Source organism: Monodelphis domestica, chromosome 7 (genome assembly GCF_027887165.1).
Source record: "Monodelphis domestica isolate mMonDom1 chromosome 7, mMonDom1.pri, whole genome shotgun sequence".
NCBI lineage: Eukaryota > Metazoa > Chordata > Mammalia > Didelphimorphia > Didelphidae > Monodelphis > Monodelphis domestica.
Window position 1 is genome coordinate 207,124,328 of NC_077233.1, and position 19,960 is coordinate 207,144,287.

The following is a 19,960-nucleotide window of genomic DNA, read 5'->3' on the forward strand; positions in this document are numbered from 1 at the left end:
ACATTTGTAAAGTGCTTAGTGCAGTGCCTGGCATATAATAAATGTTATAAAAAGTTAGCTATTCTGATTATCCTCAAAACTAGAAGAGTATCACATTGACTAAAGGTACATGAAGAGAATTAAAAAGAAAAAAAAAAGACCAGAAGCCTCAATGGTTTGTACTAAAGCAGTAAAACTTCAGTTAGACCTGATGGGGATAGGGGAAAAAGCATTTTCTTTGCTTGTTTTTGTTTGCTGATTCAATTTTTCCTAATTTTTTATGTTGATTTGGTTTTACCTTGTTAAAAGGATGGGTGTAACTTCTTATTTCATTTTATAACTATGAATTTAACAAACTTCAAAAAACAGAATCATTTCAATATACAAATAACAGAAAAGAGAATTGTCTATACAATAGCAAAATTCTATTATTTTGTTTTTTAAAATAATGTCCATTACATTTAATATAGGAGTAACAAAACTACTCTGCTTGTCTACGTTTCCTTTGGAAGCATTTTCTTTTTTCTACTATATATTTTCTTTTTTTAAATTTTATTTAATTAGATGATTTAGAATATTTTTTCCATGGTTACAAGATTCATGCTCTTTCCTTCCCCTCACCCCACCCCCTTCCTGTATCTCATGTGCAATTCCACTGGGTTTAACATGTGTCATTGATCAAGACCCATTTCCATATTATTAATATTTGCACTAGGGTGATCATTTAGAGTCTACTTTCCCAGTCATAGCCCCATCAACCAATGTGATCAAGCAGTTGTTTTTCTTCTGTGTTTCTTTTCCCATAGTTCTTCCTCTAGATGTGGATAGCGTTCTTTCTCAAATGTCCCTCTGAATAGTTCTGGATCATTGCATTGCTGCTACCTACTATATATTTTCTAATGTTGCATTGGCGCCAGTTTTTTCTCTTTTAACATCTCTATCACTAACTCCCAAATTTTCCCCCAACCATACGGCCAGCTAAATTTAAGTCTTATTTTATAACAAATTATTCTAGTTGAGTCAGGTATAGTGGAACACCCCTGCAATCCCTGCTGCTGGGGAAGTCAAGGATGGTGGATTACTTGAGTTCTGCCCCAAAGGCATCGAAAATCTATATTAAATTTGGTACCTATATGATGAGCCCCCAGGGAGCCCAGGGCCATCAGGTAGCCTAAATAGGGTTGAACTGTATAAGTTTGTAGTTTGAGCAGATCAAAGTTTCTGAGGCAGTCAATAGTGACCATGATCCTGCAGCAAGCTAGAGAACCCTCAGGATATGTAGAATATAAGTCTAAAAAAATTAATGTAGCTGAGAAAAATATACATTATCTATATCTGAAAATGTGTGTCACTTTCTCTACCTCTTTAGTCCTTCCATTCTCTGTCAAAAGACAGGTTCTCTTCTTCATCAGTCTTTTGAAGTCATGATTATTGACTGAATTGATTCTGAAATTTTTTCATGTTTACATTGTTGTGATCATTGTGTAAACTATTGTCCAGGTTCTTCTGCCTTAACTCTGTATCAATTCATATGTCTTTTCAGTTTTTGTTGAATCTATTATATTCCTATTTCTTTCAAATAATACAATTCCATTGAATTTACATGCTACTCACTTAGTCTAATTTTTTGCTATAAGAAAAAGCACTGCTAGAAATAGTACATATATGTTATTTCCACCTGCCTTTAACCTTGTTGGCGTTTATGGCTAATAATGGTATTGCTGGGTCAAAAGGAATATGGAGTTCAATGGTTTGGAGGGCATAGTTCCAAATTATTTTCCCATAGATCCATCAACTATACATTAGTGGGCCTTTCTTCTGATAGCCTCTCTAATAATCATCACCATCCCCTTTTTTGTCATCTTTGTCAGTCTGATGGGTATGAGATTGGAATCTCTTAAGTTGTTTTAGTTTACAATCCTATAATTATTGATTTGGAGTGTTTGTTTTGATAGGGCTGTTGATGACTTGCACTTCTTCATTTGAAAACTCCTGCCTGTACAGGAGAAAATATAAATGATGTAAAAACAAAAGATGCCAATAAAATATTTTTTAAAAAGGAAATTTCTTGTCATAGCCTTTGAATATTTATTTGTTTGGGGATGGCTCTTGCTTTTATATGGTTTATATGATATTTTGCCTTCTCATGTTTATTTGATAGCTATTTTTTGTTTATTGGGTTTATAATACTCTAATGGAGTTGTGATCTCACCTGGGTGACCATTACATCTAGTGATATAAATTGCAATTCAACTAGATATGCTCATCTGTGTCATTTTTGTCCTTGTCCTCCCTTAATTTTCACTCTAAGTTTGGTTTTATCAACTTGCAACCTAAGTTTTTGAAGAAAAAATTTTAAGAAAATAGATAGTGGGCTAAAAATCAGAATTAGAATTAGCAAAACATAAAGGAAATTGAGCCCACTTCCACTCTACTGAATCACTGAAAAGAGTCCTTTTGGAATGACTGATAATTGTTGTTCATAACACAATGCTTGGAGGTATATTCACTTATCTGCATAGATATTGTATTCCTCCTGTTATAATGTAAGCTCCTTAGGTGCAGGGGCTGTGTTTTTTTTTAATATTATATTGCTAGAACCCAGAAAAGTGATTGTTCATAGTAGACACTTAATAAATGTTTCTTGAATTAATGATGGAATGTGACAGAATTTAATTACATGATAATAGCTTGTGGCTGTCAAATTTTTCTTCCTGTAAGATATTGGGAAGAGGAAGACATGGCAAAAGGGAGAGGAAAAAAGAGGGAGGGAAAGAGGGAAGAAAGGAGATGGTGAGAAAAGGAATGAGGAAGGGAGAGGAAAGAGGAGGGAGAAAGGAAAGGAAAAGATGGGAAGGGGTAATAAGGGAAAAGAAAGAAGAGAAAGGAGAAAGGGGGGAAAGGCAGAGAGAGAGAGTTGAATGCCAGCAATATAAATAGGGCTTCAGCTCTAATATTTCATTGTGGGTATCAATGTATCTATGGGTTGGAAGGAACTTGAAAGAACTCATTTAGTATATTGCCTCCACCCTGTATGATTAAAATATTATTAAAATAACTGAGCAGCCAAGGAAATATTTCATGCTTTTCCTTGTATACAGAAATAATGCTTCTAATATGGCTATATATCCATTAAATACTTTTTAAGTATTATTAAGTACCTACTATGAACCAGGGTCTGTCTAATTTCTGGGGATAAAAAGAAAATCAAAAGCAGTTTCTTTCCTCCAGAATCTCACAATCTAATAGAGGAAAAGCATACAAATAACTATTTTCAAAGAATCTATATTCAGGATCATTAGGAAATAATCAGCAGAGTACTAAAATAAAGAAGAATTGGGAAAGGCTTCCTGTAGCAGTTGGGATTTTATCTGGGGCTTGAAGGAAGTCAGAGAAGCCAAAAGGAGGAGATGAAGATGGACAATATTTCAAATATGGGAGAGGAGACAGCCAGAGAAAATTCCCAAAGCCAAGAGATTGTCTTGTTCATGGAACATGAAGGTGGTCAGTGTTACTGGATCAAAGAGTATGTGGGGGAAGTGGAGATTAGAGGAGGGGCAGATCATGATGACAAATGGAGAGTTTTATATTTGATTCTAGAGGTGGAAGGGAGCTACTGGGGTGTATTGAGTAAAGGATAAGGCAATTAGGTGGCTCAATTGATAGAGAGCCAGGCCTGGAGATGGGAGGTCCTGGGTTCAAATATGACTTCAGATACTTCGTAACTTTGTGATCCCGGACAAGTCACTTAACCCCAATTGCCTAGCCCTTAACATTCTGATACTTAGTATAAATTCTAAGATAGAATATAAAGCGGTTTAAAAATATAATGGGGTGACTTTTAGAAGACCACTTTGATGACTGATTGGAGGATGGACTGGAGTGGGGAGAGACTTATGGTAGGAAGATCAACCTATTGTAGTAATCCTAGGATGAGGTGATGAGAGTCTGCACTAGGCTGATAACAGTATCAGAGAGGAGAGAAATGTTGACAGCCCTTGACTGAGAAATACGTTACATTTTCTAGAGCATTGGTCAATACAGTATTCTGTCATCAGTGTTCAACCTGACCTCAAGTTACATAGAAGTGATCACACCTACCGTCTCCTATACCTCTATGGTCAGTTCTACTCAGATGACCTAGTTTGACCTGAACCAAACTCAACATCACATAAGACAGTCCAAAGAGGACCATATACATGAGCGTTCTTGATGCTCTGGCAGAACATGAAGTATGTCAAAAATAATATATTTCATTTTCCCCCCTTGAAAAATGTTTTAAGTTTGGGAGGGGAGAAAGATGGGAAAAGGGACAAAAGAGAGAGAGAGCACATCTATTTTTCTGAAGATTGTTTCTGAGGAGAAGAGAAGAGTGGATTTCATGTAGGAAATTGTAGAGTATCTTCAACATCCCTAGTTCTTCCCAACATAAAGTTCTTTCTGTTTAACACCAATATTTTCTCAGGGATGCCAGCCATATGAATGAATGGTCAGGAATCATGAAATACCCCTGTCAAAGAATAATCAAAATTATGGGTGACCCAAAGTGGGCATGAGTAGGCTGTGCTATGTTAACCAAAGATGAGTCACATTTGAGAAGCCAAATAAAAGACATTCCCAAGGAGAAGCATGAGTGGAATTAGAGATGAGTTAGTCGTGTAGGGAAAGTGAAGAATGACAGATGGGAAACCTGAGTGTTGAGCTGGTAGTGATGAAATATTAAAAGAAACAGAATTAGGCCTCTAGCACATTGGGTGGGTTGTTTCTAGTGGATTTACAAGAAGGCATGGACAAATCTCAATTTTTGCTTCAGGGGACTAAAAGTGAAGCATGCCTCCTCCCCTAAGTGAGGTGATTGATTATAAGTATGAATTGAGGAACATGTTGCCAAGCTTGGGTATGTGTTGATTGTTTTGTGCAACTATTCTTGTTACAAGAAATATTTGTGGGAATAAGGGAGGGGTCATTGGAATGTGACAAATTATAAAAGAAGCATTTTCCCTACTCATTTATCTTCCTTTAGATCCCACTGCCAAGCAATAATGATAGCCTCATGAAGACAACATGGTTCACATCAACCATATGGAAACTAACATGGCTGAATGTGAAAGAGATTTTTTCCCCATGTGGAGGCAGGACAAATATGGCATAAAATTCCCAGACTCACCTGAGCATCAACAAAATATTTTAAATGAGAAATAAAAGCACAAATAAGAATGACACAGGATGAAAAACTGTGGGAAGGTTGTGATCTCTATGTGTGAGAGGAATAGCCATATCAGTAAGATCTCAGAGTCATTGATGTATCTATCGAAGTATCTTAGTTTTTGTTTTAAATCAGCATGTGAATGACAGCAAAGTTGTCTATATAACAGAATCATGGATTTAGAACTAAACAAGACCTTGAAATATTAGATGTGAAAGAGATCACAGAGATCATATAATCCAACCTTCTCATTTTATAGATAAGGAAATTGAGGACCAGAAGGGTTAATTGATTGACCCAGGCTTATGTAGATATTAAGAGGCAACTAATTACAGGACCCAAATCTAGTTCTTCTGATGCTAAAACCAGAATTCTTTCTTTACAGCTTTAAAGTCTTGAGAGCCAAGTTGAGTCTAGGAATTCATGTGCCATATCAGCCCTGCCTGCCTAATTATTTCCATATGGATAGAGTGAATCATGATGTCCTCATGAGGTCATCCCATTATTTCTTGGCAGATCTTAGGAAAGATAAATGATTTTAAAAGATTTAAAGGAAGACTAGAAAGATGTGAAGAGCTGGACTTCAGCAACTATGCTGGTTTGGCCCAGCTAGGCACCCAATCAGTGATGAAACCTGAGCAGATCGCTAGGGTAGAATGCCAGATTAGTTTTTCAGCCAGGGATAGGTAATACCCTAAAGGATTTTGCCATGTTAATTGAGAAATTTGATAGCTGCTTCCATGGTACCCCTGTTTATAGCTGGGAAGCTTGAGACTTCAGAACTATACTGAGCCACAATGAAGGAGAGCATTCCAGGCACAGGGGGACATATACTGAGGGTACTGTAGTGGGAATTCTTTCTTCAGATATAGACTGGACTACAAGTCCAGCAAGGTGCCTCTGAAATTCAATAATTATGTGGTTTAATGATAGCAAGTAAGAGGCTTGAAACACATGACCTCTTTTCTTCTAAGTTTGAGAAATTATAAATAAAGTTAACAAAGAAATCTTGAGGAAAAAAACTACTCTGAGAACTCATCTCTAATAGCAGCTCCAGAAGAACTAAGAATATTTAGCCTAGAGAAGACTTATGGGGAACATAGTCAACAAATTTAAGTATTTGCCAAGCTATGAGGCGAGGCACTAGGTGTTACAGTGAATGGAGTGCTGGATCTAGAGTCAGGAAGACTCATCTTCCTGTGTTCAAATCCAACTTCAGCCACTTACTCACTATGTGACTTCTGGGCAAGTTTGCCTGTTTGCCTCAGTTTCCTTATCTATAAAATGAACTCGATAAGGAAATAGCAAATTCCTCCAGTCTTTGCCAAGATGGAGTCATGGAGAACTAGACATAAATGAAACAACTGAACAGCAACAACAAAAGCTATAAGGCAGAAGCATGAAGGCTTCTAATGCTTGGTTGAAGAAGGAAGAACTCAGAGCACAAATGTAAGTTGGAAAGAGAGGTCTTAACCACATTGCAGGGGAAAGCTTCCTGTCATTAGCACTAGCCAAAAATGGAACAGGCTATACCTGAGAGATAATTAGCTCTCTGACTAGAGTTCTTCAAGCAGAAGCTGGAAAACCACTGGTTGAGAAAGGTCTAAATGTTTTTCCTGAACATATAGTAGTTGGAACAGTTGGTCTTTGGGGTTCCTTCTAACTCTGAGATTATAGGATCTCAGCTCTCGATACCTGCCCAGCTGCAGAAAAGACTGGAAACCCACACTAAATAAATTTATAAATAAATTTATAAATAAAATTAGTATCTCTCTCGCTAGGTTACTATTTTTTATGAAAGATAGGTATTCATATGAGAAAAAAGGTCACATTCTTGTACTGTTCTTATCAATGAAGCAGTGTGAAAGAGTAGCTAGAGAGCTTTCAGGAAGGTCACACGAGCTAGGTGACCCTGGGCAAGTCATATGTCTCAGTCTCCCTTGTGTACTCTCTAAGTCTGCTGGTTGGAGAGTAATTGCTAATTAATTGAGGAAAGGAGAGCCTCACCTAGGGTTAGTCATACCTATGTAATCATGGATCCAGACAGACATATTACAAATGTACATCGGGTTTTATATGCATTTATACATTGATAATTTGAAGACTTGCTTCCCTTCCTGCTGCGTTCCTTCCTTCCTTGTAGGTTTTCTTTACATCCTTAGAGTCAGGATGCCTTCTTTTCTGAAAGGTTCTGCTGATTTCATTTTTGCACCATCTCATGCAAGTCTTACAGTTCTAGTTGTTATCTAGATGTGTATAAATATCTATCAGATGCAGATGATTTGTTCCATGTGTCAGCATGTGTGTATACGCACATACAAATATAAATACATATTTATATCAATTATATTATGCATTATAAATGTATATACATTATATGATATAGAATTATATTATATACAGTGTGTTATATTGTATAACTATATTATGTGTATATACATGCAATGTGTATGTGTGTATATAAAATATGTATGCACATATTTTATATTATACATAAATGTATATGAATTAATGCATACATAGATTATGTGTATATAGTACATATATTTATACAAATGCACAACATAAATGTATTGCATATATTTATATATGTAATTATATGTATATATGTACATGTAGAATACATTCAATATTGTCAAATGTTTAGGCATATATGCTTTATAATATATGCATCATATACATATATAAAATCTATATATATATTTATTTTATGTATATATTTTATGCATGTGATATAATATATAAATACAATATGATGTGTTATGTTATATACATATAATACATATTCACACATATAACAAGTCAAATATTGTATATAATATAAATGTATATATTTACATTTAATATATAAGAGACTTCATAAAATATATTTAATATGGATATTAATATAGATATATGTATATACCTATGCTGTTTACACATGAGTTATATGCACATATTTATGTGTTTATAGGATATATTTACATGTATAAGAAATCTTATATAATCCCTATTTATACATATGTAATATATTTGTGTTATATGAATGTATATTTTATATGTATCTGTGCATATTGTAAGAAACTCTTTAAAAGGGAAGGAAAATGAGTGTAGGATTTGGGGTTTTGCTATTACAAAAATGAGCAATATGGAAATGGGTTTTGAACAATGATGTATGTATAGCCCAGTGGAATTGCTTGTCATTCCAGGAACAGGGAGGGAAGAGGGGAGGGAGAGAACATGAATCATGGAACTTTTGGGGGAAAAAAACTTAAAAATAAATAAATAAAACCCGTAAAAATAAAATGGAAGGAAAGCAGGGGAAAGGGAGACAGAATTTCAGACAGACATAAAAGATGGCACAGATGAAAGGAACTTTTTTGTGTTTGTTGATAATTCATTTGTTTCTGCCATATTGCAGAATAGGTGGTTTGTGTGTTCCATTTTGTTTATTTTTTAATTTCTGTCTTAGAACCATTAGGGATTAAATAACATGTTCAGGGTCTCATAGAGCTAGGAAGTCAGACTTGAGGTCAGACTTGAACCCAGGGCTTTCCATCTTTAGGCCTGGTTCTCTTATCCACTGAGCCACCCAGCTGCCTCTTGTATGTTTATTTGATATTTTGTTGTTGATGATAACGATTGAGTTGGTAATGCTCCAGTGGCCCTGTGATCTTCTCTCCAGTATTGTAGACTAGCCAGCCTGGCCATTCTTAACTACACTGTAAAACACATGTACATGTACTTCCTCTCCAAAAGTTTTATTCCTATAAGTTGAAGCTTTGGTATAATAAAAATTTAAATAATTCAAAGTTGTATTGGATTAATAATCAGGGTAAATTATAATTAGCTATTTGAAGGAAAGTGGACCCTTGACTATGCTGTAACCTTTTTGTCTCTGGGAAAAGAAGATTTATAGTTGATAATTGTAGATAATAACACAGCTCTTGGAGAGGTATTCCATTATCTATGTATATGTTGTACATTCCTCTACTTTCCACCCCCACCCCCAGGAGATTGTAAACTCCTCAAGCACAAAAATTATTGTATTTTTTCATCTTTCTGCTCCTGGCAACAATACAAAGCTTTGAATCTAGTGACTGCTGAATAAATGTTTGTTGAATAGACAGAATTTGCATATGGATAGCCTATAGCTACTAAAATTATTTTATTGTGTTTGGGGAGGAGGGAAGGGATGGAGGGAGGGAGAGGGAAGGGATACAGAAAAAGAGAGAGGGAGAGAGAGAGACAGAGAGACAGAAAGAGAGAGAGAGGGAGGGGGAGGAAGGGAGGGAAGGGGAGAGAAAAAGAGAGAGAGACAAAGAGACAGAGAGAGATAGAGAGAAGAAGGGATGGAGGGAGAGGAGAGGGAGAGAGAAAAAGATAGAGGGGGAAACAGAGAGAGACAGAGAGAAACGGATGACTTTGTCTGTAATCCAAATACTGCTTTAGTGCTAATATTTTATCAGGAGTATCCTCAGGTTGCACGGCATTGGAAGAGTTCATCGTAGCACATTGCCTACAATCCAAGTGCTTAAACCATCTGTTAAAGACATATGATCATCCAGTGTAATATTTCATGCCTTTTTGTGTGTGCGTATAACAGTGTTTCTAACATTGCTACACACCAGCATCTTCTCTGTACAGCCATACAATAACCTGCCTCTTCTGGGGATTTGGTGGACATAACACGTTGACCTGGCATCAGGGTTCAACCTGACCTCTGAAGCTACATAGCAGTGATCAAATCTACCGTCTCCTATGGCTCTATGGTCAGTTCTACCCAGATGACCCAGTTTCACCAGAGCCAACTCACCATCACATGATGAGGCAGCCTGAACAGTGCCCTGCACAGCAAGCCCTACGGATGGCTCAAGAAAAACATGAAGCATGCCAAGAATAATATTTCACCTCACTACCTTAAGGACTATTTCAAGACTAATGAGACAGAGAAAGAAAACTTAGGTTTTTTTTTTTTTCCTGAAAAGTAACTCTGAGAAGACAGACTGGATGGAATTTATGATATGGTGCATCCCTTTCAATGATCCCTTGTTCTGACCGTCACAATAACCCATCTATTTCATAGTAATATCCTCCCAGTGATCCATAGATGACTGTGAATCATGAAATACCACCATCACTGAAGAATCAGAGTCAGAGGTCATCCAAAGTGCAATTCTGCTCATTAGTGGGCTCTAACATGCTACCAAGGATGATTCACATGTGAGAAGAGAGAAAAAAGATATTCTCGGACATGTATATAACTGGGAAAGGAGGCAGACAGGCTTGTCATGGAAGGGGAGTGGGAGATAACAGTAAGCCAGCCCGTGGGTTGAGTTAGTGTCTACCAAATATGAAAAGAAACAGTTAGGCTTCTAGAACATTGAGTGGATCCTTTATGGAGGATTTAGAGAAAGATGTGGACAAATCTTGACTACAGAAGACAGGAGGGAAAGTGTGCCTCTCCTCTTTGCAGAGGGTAGCCATCTGGCCATCCAAGATCATACTTCATGTTTTTCTTTGCATAGGCTCATAAAGAGGTATAGATTATCAGGCATGGCCAATGTGTTGGTTTGTTTTGCATATTTGTGCTATGTTACAGGGGAGAATATTATGGAGATTGGTGAGGAGGGTCTCTGGGAAATGACAAAGCTATTTAAGAGCATGGAAAAACAATTATTTAAAAACCCTTACCTTTTGTCTTAGGGTTTGTCTTCCATCTCTAATTCAATGATCCTATGATCCTGCTGTCTGGCCACCTAAGCTGATATTAAATTGAAGACAAAAACTAAATAGCGATACTTTAATGTTTAGATGGATCTGTGGTCTCACAGGTGATTGCATGAACAGAATGAGTACTGAATAGCATTTTCAAGGCAAAAGAGCAATAAGGGCTAGGCAATAGGGGTTAAGTGACTTGCCCAGAGTCACATAGCTAGGAAGTATCTGAGGTTAGATTTGAACCCAGGACTCCCATATCCAGTACTTACTCTCTGACCTTGATAAGAAATTTTTAAAGAAAGGAATAAAGACACCAATAAGAACTGTACATTTATGCCTCTGTAATCACCTGTGAGACCACAGATCCATCCAAGCCTTAAAGTATATCTATTTAATTTTTGTCTTCAATTTAATATCAGCTAAGGTGGCCAGACAGCAGGATCATAGGATCATTGAATTAGAGATGGAAGAAACATTAGGGTTCATCAAGTCCAACTTCCAATTTTGAGAGGTGAGGCAAATGAAGGCCATAGGGATTAAGTGATTTTCCTCACGCTCCCACACAAAGTGGCAGGACTAGTTGAATCCAAATCCTCTGAAGTCAAATCTAGCACTACCAGGACTATGGTATAATAGTACTTCTACTACACCATAGTACAACAACCAAGGGAATCTTAGTGGCTGCTCTGCTAGTGAATTGGGCATACATGGGTCATGCCCACTCAGGACTACCTGCAAAAAGGGCAAAATCCTCCATTCCACAGTCTCTCTCCATAGAGTTAGGACAGATCATTGGTCTTCATATAGCATTGCTTGACAATGGGATCTGTGGAGGAAGCAATGAATTGGAAAGCTCCCAGAATCACAGAAAAGCAACAGTTTGAAGGGACCTCAGGGACCATCTAATCTAACCTATGTACCAAAGGAATCTCTACTATAACACACCAAAGTAGCTAGCCAGCCTCTCCTGGAAAAACTCTGAGGAGTAGGAATTTATCACGTCTTAAGGTAGTTCGTGCTACATCTAGACAGCTCTAATTTTAAGAATTATCTTTCTTAACATCAAACTTTAAATTGGCCCCTTTGCAACTTCTACTCACTGTTGAAGGAAAGCTAGGTGGTACAATGGATAGAACACCAGGTCTTAAGTCAGATACTTATTAGCTGTATCACTCTGGGTAAGTCACTTAGTCCTGTTTGCCTCAGTTTTCTCATCTGTAAAATGAGCTGGAGAGGGAAATGGCAAACCATTCTAGTGTCTCTGCCAAGAAAACTCCAAATAGAGTTTCTTCATTTCTATAATGCAGATAATTATAACAACTACCTCACAGGCTTGCTCTATGAACCAAATAAGATAGCATTTGTAAAGCTTGCAAACATAAATGTTAGCAATGATGATGGCTTCCTTCCTCTCCTATATACCACTTGTCAGCCTGAGCAAAATCACTCAACCTCCTATCTAAATCCTTAAGTTGCAAATCTGCATTGATAAAGGGAGTTTTCTTTCCCTAACTTCCCTCTACTCATGAAATCCTAAATTTAGACCCCTTCCAAAAAAATCATCATTGATACAAGTAGAATTATAAGAAGGCATAGCTTAGAAAAGGCAAAATGAAATAAGGAGAGCCAGATATGTGGATACACTAACCAAGAATATATAGATGGCAATGATGGGAGGAGGCAAAATTAAAGGAACTAGTGGGAAAGGGACAGAACTTCAGATAGACCTAAAAGAGGAAAAAATGTATTTTTTTACTTGTTTGTAGATTGTTCATTCATTTGCTTCTGCCAGTTAGAGGTTTGGAGAATGGCAGCCATTTTGCCCCCTTGTTTTCTGTTTATTTGATATTTTAGTATTTTTATTGTGAACTATTAAAGTGATAATATTCTAAATTGTTAATATTCCAGTAAACCTACAATCTAATCTGAGAGAACAGTCCTTCCAGTGTTGCATGTTAAAACCTAGTATGCTTTTCCATAGTATTAAACTCTTATACATGTCCTCCTATATATTTTATTATAAACTTGGCTTTGAAAGCTTGCAACTCAAGTTTATAATTTAAAAAAATGTCAAATAGAGAGAAGAAATTTTCTAATGATTAGAACAACTTGTGAAGAAAATGTAATCCTCTCCCATGTTGTCATTTGCCCCTTTGTCAACAAAAACAGGAGCTATTGATAGTTTTGAATATCACAAAGTTTGAAAGTATATTCACTCATCTGTATATATATATACGTACTCTATGTTATATATATATATACATACATATATATATAAAATGTTCCCCACCCATCCCCCAAGGAGAACGTGAGCTCCTTGAGGGCAAGAATTGCCCCATTTAAAAAAATCTTTGTTTCCCTGGGTTGTAGCACATTATCTTGGACATAGTAGGACTTTAATAAATTATTGTTGAATGAGTTAATACAAGACAAGTTTATGATGGCCTGTGGCTGTGGAATTATTTTTGCTATGATAGAAAAAATATGTATAAAATAGAGACAGACAGAAAAGAGAAAGGGAGTTGAGAAAGGAAAAGAAGAGAGAGGAAAAGAGTGATGAAGGGCCAGAGGAGGGAATGTAGAATAGAAGGGAGAAAAAGAAAGGAGAAAGAGATCCAAAGACAAAGACACAAAAAGTCAGAGAAGAAAAATGGAGAGAAATAGAGAATATTCTCTTTTTCAGTTACTTAAATAAAGCTGCAGCTGTAGGGTCTCATCAGGTTATAAGGCACTGGATGAGGTTATCTAATACATCATCTTCAGTCTAAGTGCTTAAACCATCTCCATAAGACATCCGACCTGTAAAATTAGAAAACATCCAAATCGACTATTCTGTTTAAAAATAGGATGATTCAGTTCAAAATAGCATCAATCCAATGACTTTGATGAGTTCAACTTCAATTATACTGAAAATGCTTTTAATGCCCTTTTCTCACTTATGTATAAATACCAACTTGGGCAGCTTCGGTTATGCACATAACCAGTGTTGGTGTGCTTCTCATAAACTTTACTGACTTGCTGCTGATGCCTGCCATAGGCTTTGGCTCCCCCATAGAGTGGGAGCTCCTTGAAAGCAGGAACTGCCTTACTTTTTCTCAGTATCTTCATCACTTTGTGCATAGTAAGTGCTCAGTAGATGCTTTATTCATTGATTTGTTTCTGAGCTGCTTCTTTGGCTTGTACGCTTCCTATATTATGCCAGTAATATATTGCTAGGTAGGTAATGTTGAATTAGGTAAGTAGGTATTCTGCCGACAGTATAACCTTAGAAGGTCCAAATTCAGATTCTGAATACTTCTGTTCTATTATAAATAGTATATAGTGCCTTCAAGGGATAATATATAGTAGATCAAGTCTAATCAAATACTGAACCATTCTTTGGGCTTACCAATAGAAACAAAGGACTTATTTCTACATTAAAAATAGACATCTGATGATCCAAGGTATTTTACCATGCCTTTCTTTGTATAAATACATCAGTGTTCTAACATTGTTATGAATTACTACTATATATAGAAAGAAAATATTTTGTGTTTTCTGGGGTGTTGGTTGGTTGACACTATATTTTGATCACGATTCAAATTGACACCAGAAGATATATAGCAGAGATCCAATCTGCTGTCTCCAATGACCTTCAGATGAGGTTCTCCCCAAAGACTCAGTTTCACCAGCACTAAACTCTACATGCTAAACTAGAGCCACTAACAGCAAAATCCTGGAGCCCAGCCTCCAGCTCATTTGAGTTAAGACCCTGCCTGAGCACTGAAGCACAATAAAAAAGAGAGTTGAAAACAGTAACAACCCTTAGACAATGTGTCAACAGCCCTACCCAAGAGTGAAAAGAATAGCATATCCCTTATCAGATATGGGCTCCCTTCTTACCTGGAAGCATTTCAATTACATCTGACTCTTCATGACCCCATTTGGGGTTTTCTTGGCAAAGATACTGAACTGGTTTGCCATTTCCTTCTCCAATTCATTTTACAGATGAGGAAACTGAGGCAAACAGGGTTAAGTGATTTGCCCAGAGTCACACAGTAAGTATCTGAGGCTAGATTTGAACTCAGGAAAGTGAGTCTTCATGATTCCCAGCCCAGCACTCTATCCATTGTACCAATCTTACATGCACACACTGACTTCTACTTCCAAATACCATCTCCAAACACCAGTAAAGCACTTAGTTTTGCCATAGTCTTGCCAACCTAGTTGAATCCCCCTTAGCAGGATGGGTCTTTGGGAACAGGATACCTAAGCAGCTGCTGGGTGGGCGCCCAACATGTACAGATCACAGAAAGGGAAGGAGGGCAGAAGAAATCCTAAGAAAAGCCCTGGCGAACAAGAGTAGCACAGCCAAGGCAATGGCAAGGAATTTGCTTCATCCACTAGATCTGCCCAACTCCTGAGGTCCCTTCAAGCTCTGAATCTCAACTGGGATGTAGATAGAGCCTGCATAACAGAGCAGCAGCTGGCAGCATTTCATGATTCTTGGCTGATATTTGGGGGTTGCTTTATGGTCACAAAGCACTCCTTGACCATTTCATCCTCACAGCAACCCTGTGAAGTAGGTAATTTGTGGTATTCTAGACATATTAGAAAAGAAAAAAAATGACAGCAGCAACAACTTGAGTCCTAGAAAGATAAAATGATTTGTGCAAGATTACATGGCTAATAAATATTGGACCTTGCACTCCAATCTAGACCATCTGATTGAAAGTTCAGTTCTTTCTCTTATATGAGGTGGCTAGGTAGCACTTTGAGAGTAGAGCTTTAGACCTGGAGTCAGGAGAACCTGGGTTCAAATACTAGCTCTATGATTCTGGGCAAGTCACTTAAATTTTGCCTGCCTCAGTTTCCTCATATATAAAATGAGGATAAAAATGGCACTTACCTCCCAGGGTTGTAAGGATCAAATAAGAGAATATGTGTAAAGCACTTTGCAAACTTAAAAATTATATATAAAAGCTATTATTATTATTATTATAAAACAGCTTACTACATTACAATAAACCCCTCTAAGGCATAAAACCTGGTTCTAACATGGTTTGCTTCATCATTTACTTATGCAGTTCATGTGGTCTTGGCCTGTGACCTGTTGATTCTTTTTTTTTCCTGGAGGAGAAAGGAAAGAAAGAAAAATGAGGCAACAGAAGAGAAGAAACAGAATCCGAAATGGCTTTCCCAGTAATCCAACTCATGTCCCTGCACTAGTATATCATGAGGAGTATTATCTGGTTGGAGGGGACTATCAGAACATAAACCTGGGGGCAGCTGGGTGGCTCAGTAGATTGAGAGCCAGGTCCAGAGATGGGAGGTCCTGGGTTCAAATCTGGCCTCAGACACTCCCTAGCTGTGTGACCTTGGGCAAGTCACTTGACCCCCATTGCCTAGCCCTTACCACTCTTATGCCTTGAAACCAATACTCCGTATTGATTCCAAAATGGAATGTAAAGGTTAAAAAAAAACCCATAAACCTGTTCTTATCAAATCCAGTGCTTCTCCCTCCCAGTACCACTGTCTTGCCTAACAATGTGTTTTGCAGTTAATTAAGAATGAGATGATTCAATAAAAAAAAAACTAGCTTGAGGTTTTACAAAGCACTTTACATGTATTATCTCATTTGATCCTCTCAACAGCTCTGGGAGATATATGCTATTATTATCCTCATTTTACAGATGAGAAAATGGAGGCAGACATGGGCTACATGATTTGCTCAGTTACACAACCAGGAAGTGTCTTAGGCAACACTGAACTCAGATCTTCCTGGTGCTTGGCCCATGGCTTTTATCTACTGTGCCAAACAGCTGACTCGAGTTAGTGGGAGAGGAATTAGTCCCACATCTTACATCATTTTCTCAAATATTTCCAGATCAAGGAGAGAATTAAATATTTTTAATTATTAAAAAGATATAAGAAAATGGAATTCTATACTTCTCTCATGTAGGTGGCATAATGGATAAAGGCTCAGCCTGGAATCAGGAAGACTCACCTTGAGTTCAAATCTGGTCCCAGACACATACTAGCTATGTGACCATGGGCAAGTCACTTAACCCTATTTGCCCCATCTGTAAAATGTGCTGGAAAAGGAAATGGAAAACCCCTCCAGTATTTTTACCGAGAAAACCTAAATGGGGTCATGAAGAATCAGACACAAGCAAAAGACACCTGAAATATTTATCTGAGTTTTGGAAGGGAAATTATTTTTTTGATTCAACAAATAAAAAGAAAAAGTAAAATAAATGTGCTTGACTACATGAAAAAGTTATGAGAACAAAAAAGAAAAATAGAATTAAAAGAAAAAGAATCAATCAAGAAAACAGCAAATGACATAGACATTTAACATGATATCTCTAATATAGCTTTATAACATAACATGATAACTATAATATATAAAGAAGTATAAAAAAGATAGCAGTAGTAATTACAATTTCAAAATCGATAATTGTTCAAGAGATATGAAGAGACAATTTTCAAAAGAAAAAAATCAATAACAGTTGAAAATGTTCAGACACTAATAGCCAGATACATAAAATTAAAACAACATTGAAGAACCAGTTTTCACACTTCTCCATTTACTGAAAATAATTAAAAGCAATAAAATTCATTACTTTTATTTTGGAATTTGGAGTTTGGGTTTTGGAGAAATAGATATACTCATTCATTACTGGTGGAATTGCAATGTTGTTATTTTGTAGGGGAATATGGCAGTACATATTAAAGGTTAAAAAAATAATCATATCCTTTGACTCAAGTTATGTAGTTAGAAACATATTTTAAAAGGGCTATAAAAAGTAAAGATATACAATATTAGTCTATTCTTGCTTTCCTTTGAGGTCAAAATCAATACCCACCTCTTCCAGGAAGCCTTTCCCACGTAAGTGGTCATTCTTTTCTAGTCTCTTTCATCTCCCTGTTTGATCTTCTAAGTACTAATCATATTATAACTTAATAGTCATAGAATTTCAGAGTTGAAAGAGACCTCAATGGCCATCCAGCTCAAAGACTTTCTATCTATTCAAAGTTTTTAACAGTAATATATGTAAATGGTATAAAAATTCTTGAAATTTACATCTCTAACAATAGGAGAATGATTAAATTATAGTGCATTAATTTAATGAAATACTATAATGAAATTAAGATTGACAAGTAGAAATGCAAAGAAATCTGGAAATAACTTTATGAAATAGTGCAAAAAAAGCAGAATTAGAAGAATGAAGTGCATGCTAATTGACCACATATGAAGAGGGAATGAGAATATATAGACAATTAATCCTAATTAGGGTTTAGAGAAATTAACTATAGAATCATTCTGATAGTTTATGTGCTGAAATTAATTAATTTAAATATAAATAATTATTAAACAAGAATACTTAACAAAATGTTCTTTTTTAAATTTAGAAATATTTTTAAAAGAACATTAAATGGAGATATTATGGAATGTACATTCCCACTAGGGCTGGTAGAATAGGAAATGGCCATCATAGTATAATGTATTAGGCTCCTTGCTTTACCATTTTTCCCCAGCAAGAGTAAAAAAACTTGTTCTAGGTTGCATAGGACAACTTGGTCTAATATTAGCCACATGTGTGATTTTGGATGCCATGTCCACTCTGGAGATTCAGTTTCTTCACTGATAAAATTAAAAGCTGATTTCTGAAATCTAGCCCAGGCCCATTCTATGGTTCTCACTTTTAAGAGAAGGCCTGATTTGGGGCCTGGCATATAATTCATGGATCAGTCTATTAGCAGGCTCGGACTTTGCTAAGCATAGGGGAAAGATTAAAAATAATGAAGTTAATTTTTAAAACACTTCTAGTTGAAAATTGCATTTAAAACCTATTAAGTTAATGCAATCGCACTGTTTTTAAACTCATTGAGAGCATTTCTTTATTAACTTTATTGTATGTGAATTCAGTGTTTTTCAACAAAAATTAATGTTTTAAATTAACCTTATGATTTCTTAATCCCTGAATTAAATTTGCCTTTGATCTTTACCATCTCTCATCTTGCAAATGGGCAAAAATTGCATTCCAGGATTATAGTGTAAGGGAGATTTAGTTTTGCCCTTAGTTGATAAAATCACAAGCAATAATGAGGTGTTAATGTGTTAACAGGGCAGTAGCACCCTGTGGTCCTTCTTGAAATGTGAACATTTCTTCCGATGAAGAGAGCAAACTCATTGAATGAGCAAAAATTGGCTGCACTTTTGGAAGGCTTAAAATAGTTAATATCTGGCTTGAGGTAATGCATTTAGGGTGAATGAATATAGACCAAGAATTGTGTATGAAAGAGAATCCAGGATGGGATTAAGAGGGTATGGTTTAAAAATGTCAACAATTTGTTAATATTTTAACCCTTAATCATCTATGATTAAGTCCCTTGAGCTGGAAGAAGAGGGACCAATTCCCCCTTTATAGTAATAAATACAATATGATGCATGATAAAGGAGACAACAAAAATTTCACAAGAAAACTAGAGCTGAAAGGCTCTTTAGAAAGAATAATGAGGATAATAACCCATCTCTATAGCATTATAAGGTTTATAAAATTCTTTTCCCAAAACCCTATGCATCAGGACATGCAAATATGCCATTCCTATTTTTTATATGGAGAAATAGCTTCCTAGATGGATCGTATCACTTGCCTATGGTCACATAGGGAGTTAGGAACTAGAAATTAGACCTAGAGCTCTTAACTATTGCAGGGACAAAACAGACCAAAAATACATTAATTTTTGCTAAAAGTTAAAAGGTGTAAGAATTTTTGTACTTGCATTCCAAACAAGATACTTCAGCTTTTTTAAATGTTTTGGGGGGACAGCTAGGTGATTCAGTTAATTGAGAACTAGTCCTAGAGACAGGAGGTCCTGGGTTCAAATTTGGCCTCAGATACTTCTTAGTTGTGACTCTAGGCAATTCACTTAACCCTCATTAGCTAGCCCTTTCCATTTTTCTGTCTTAGAACCAAAACACACTATTGATTCTAAAATGGAAGATAAGGATTTGTTTTGGGGGGTTTTTTGGTTGCATGCATGTAGATGTATAAGAGAGTCAGGGGACAACTAAGGGATAAAGAAGAC

General features: G+C 36.3%; 1 protein-coding gene and 1 non-coding gene across 2 annotated transcripts in view; both read left to right on the forward strand.

Annotated features, from left to right (window-relative positions):
- The window catches only part of GABBR2 (gamma-aminobutyric acid type B receptor subunit 2), a 737,774-nt gene that overhangs the window by 270,026 nt on the left and 447,788 nt on the right, over nucleotides 1-19,960 (forward strand). The gene's annotated exons all lie outside the window — the stretch shown is intronic.
- Nucleotides 9,878-9,945, forward strand: MIR7331-1 (microRNA mir-7331-1). The gene has a single exon (NR_127547.1). It is a non-coding gene; the product is annotated as a microRNA mir-7331-1 (primary transcript).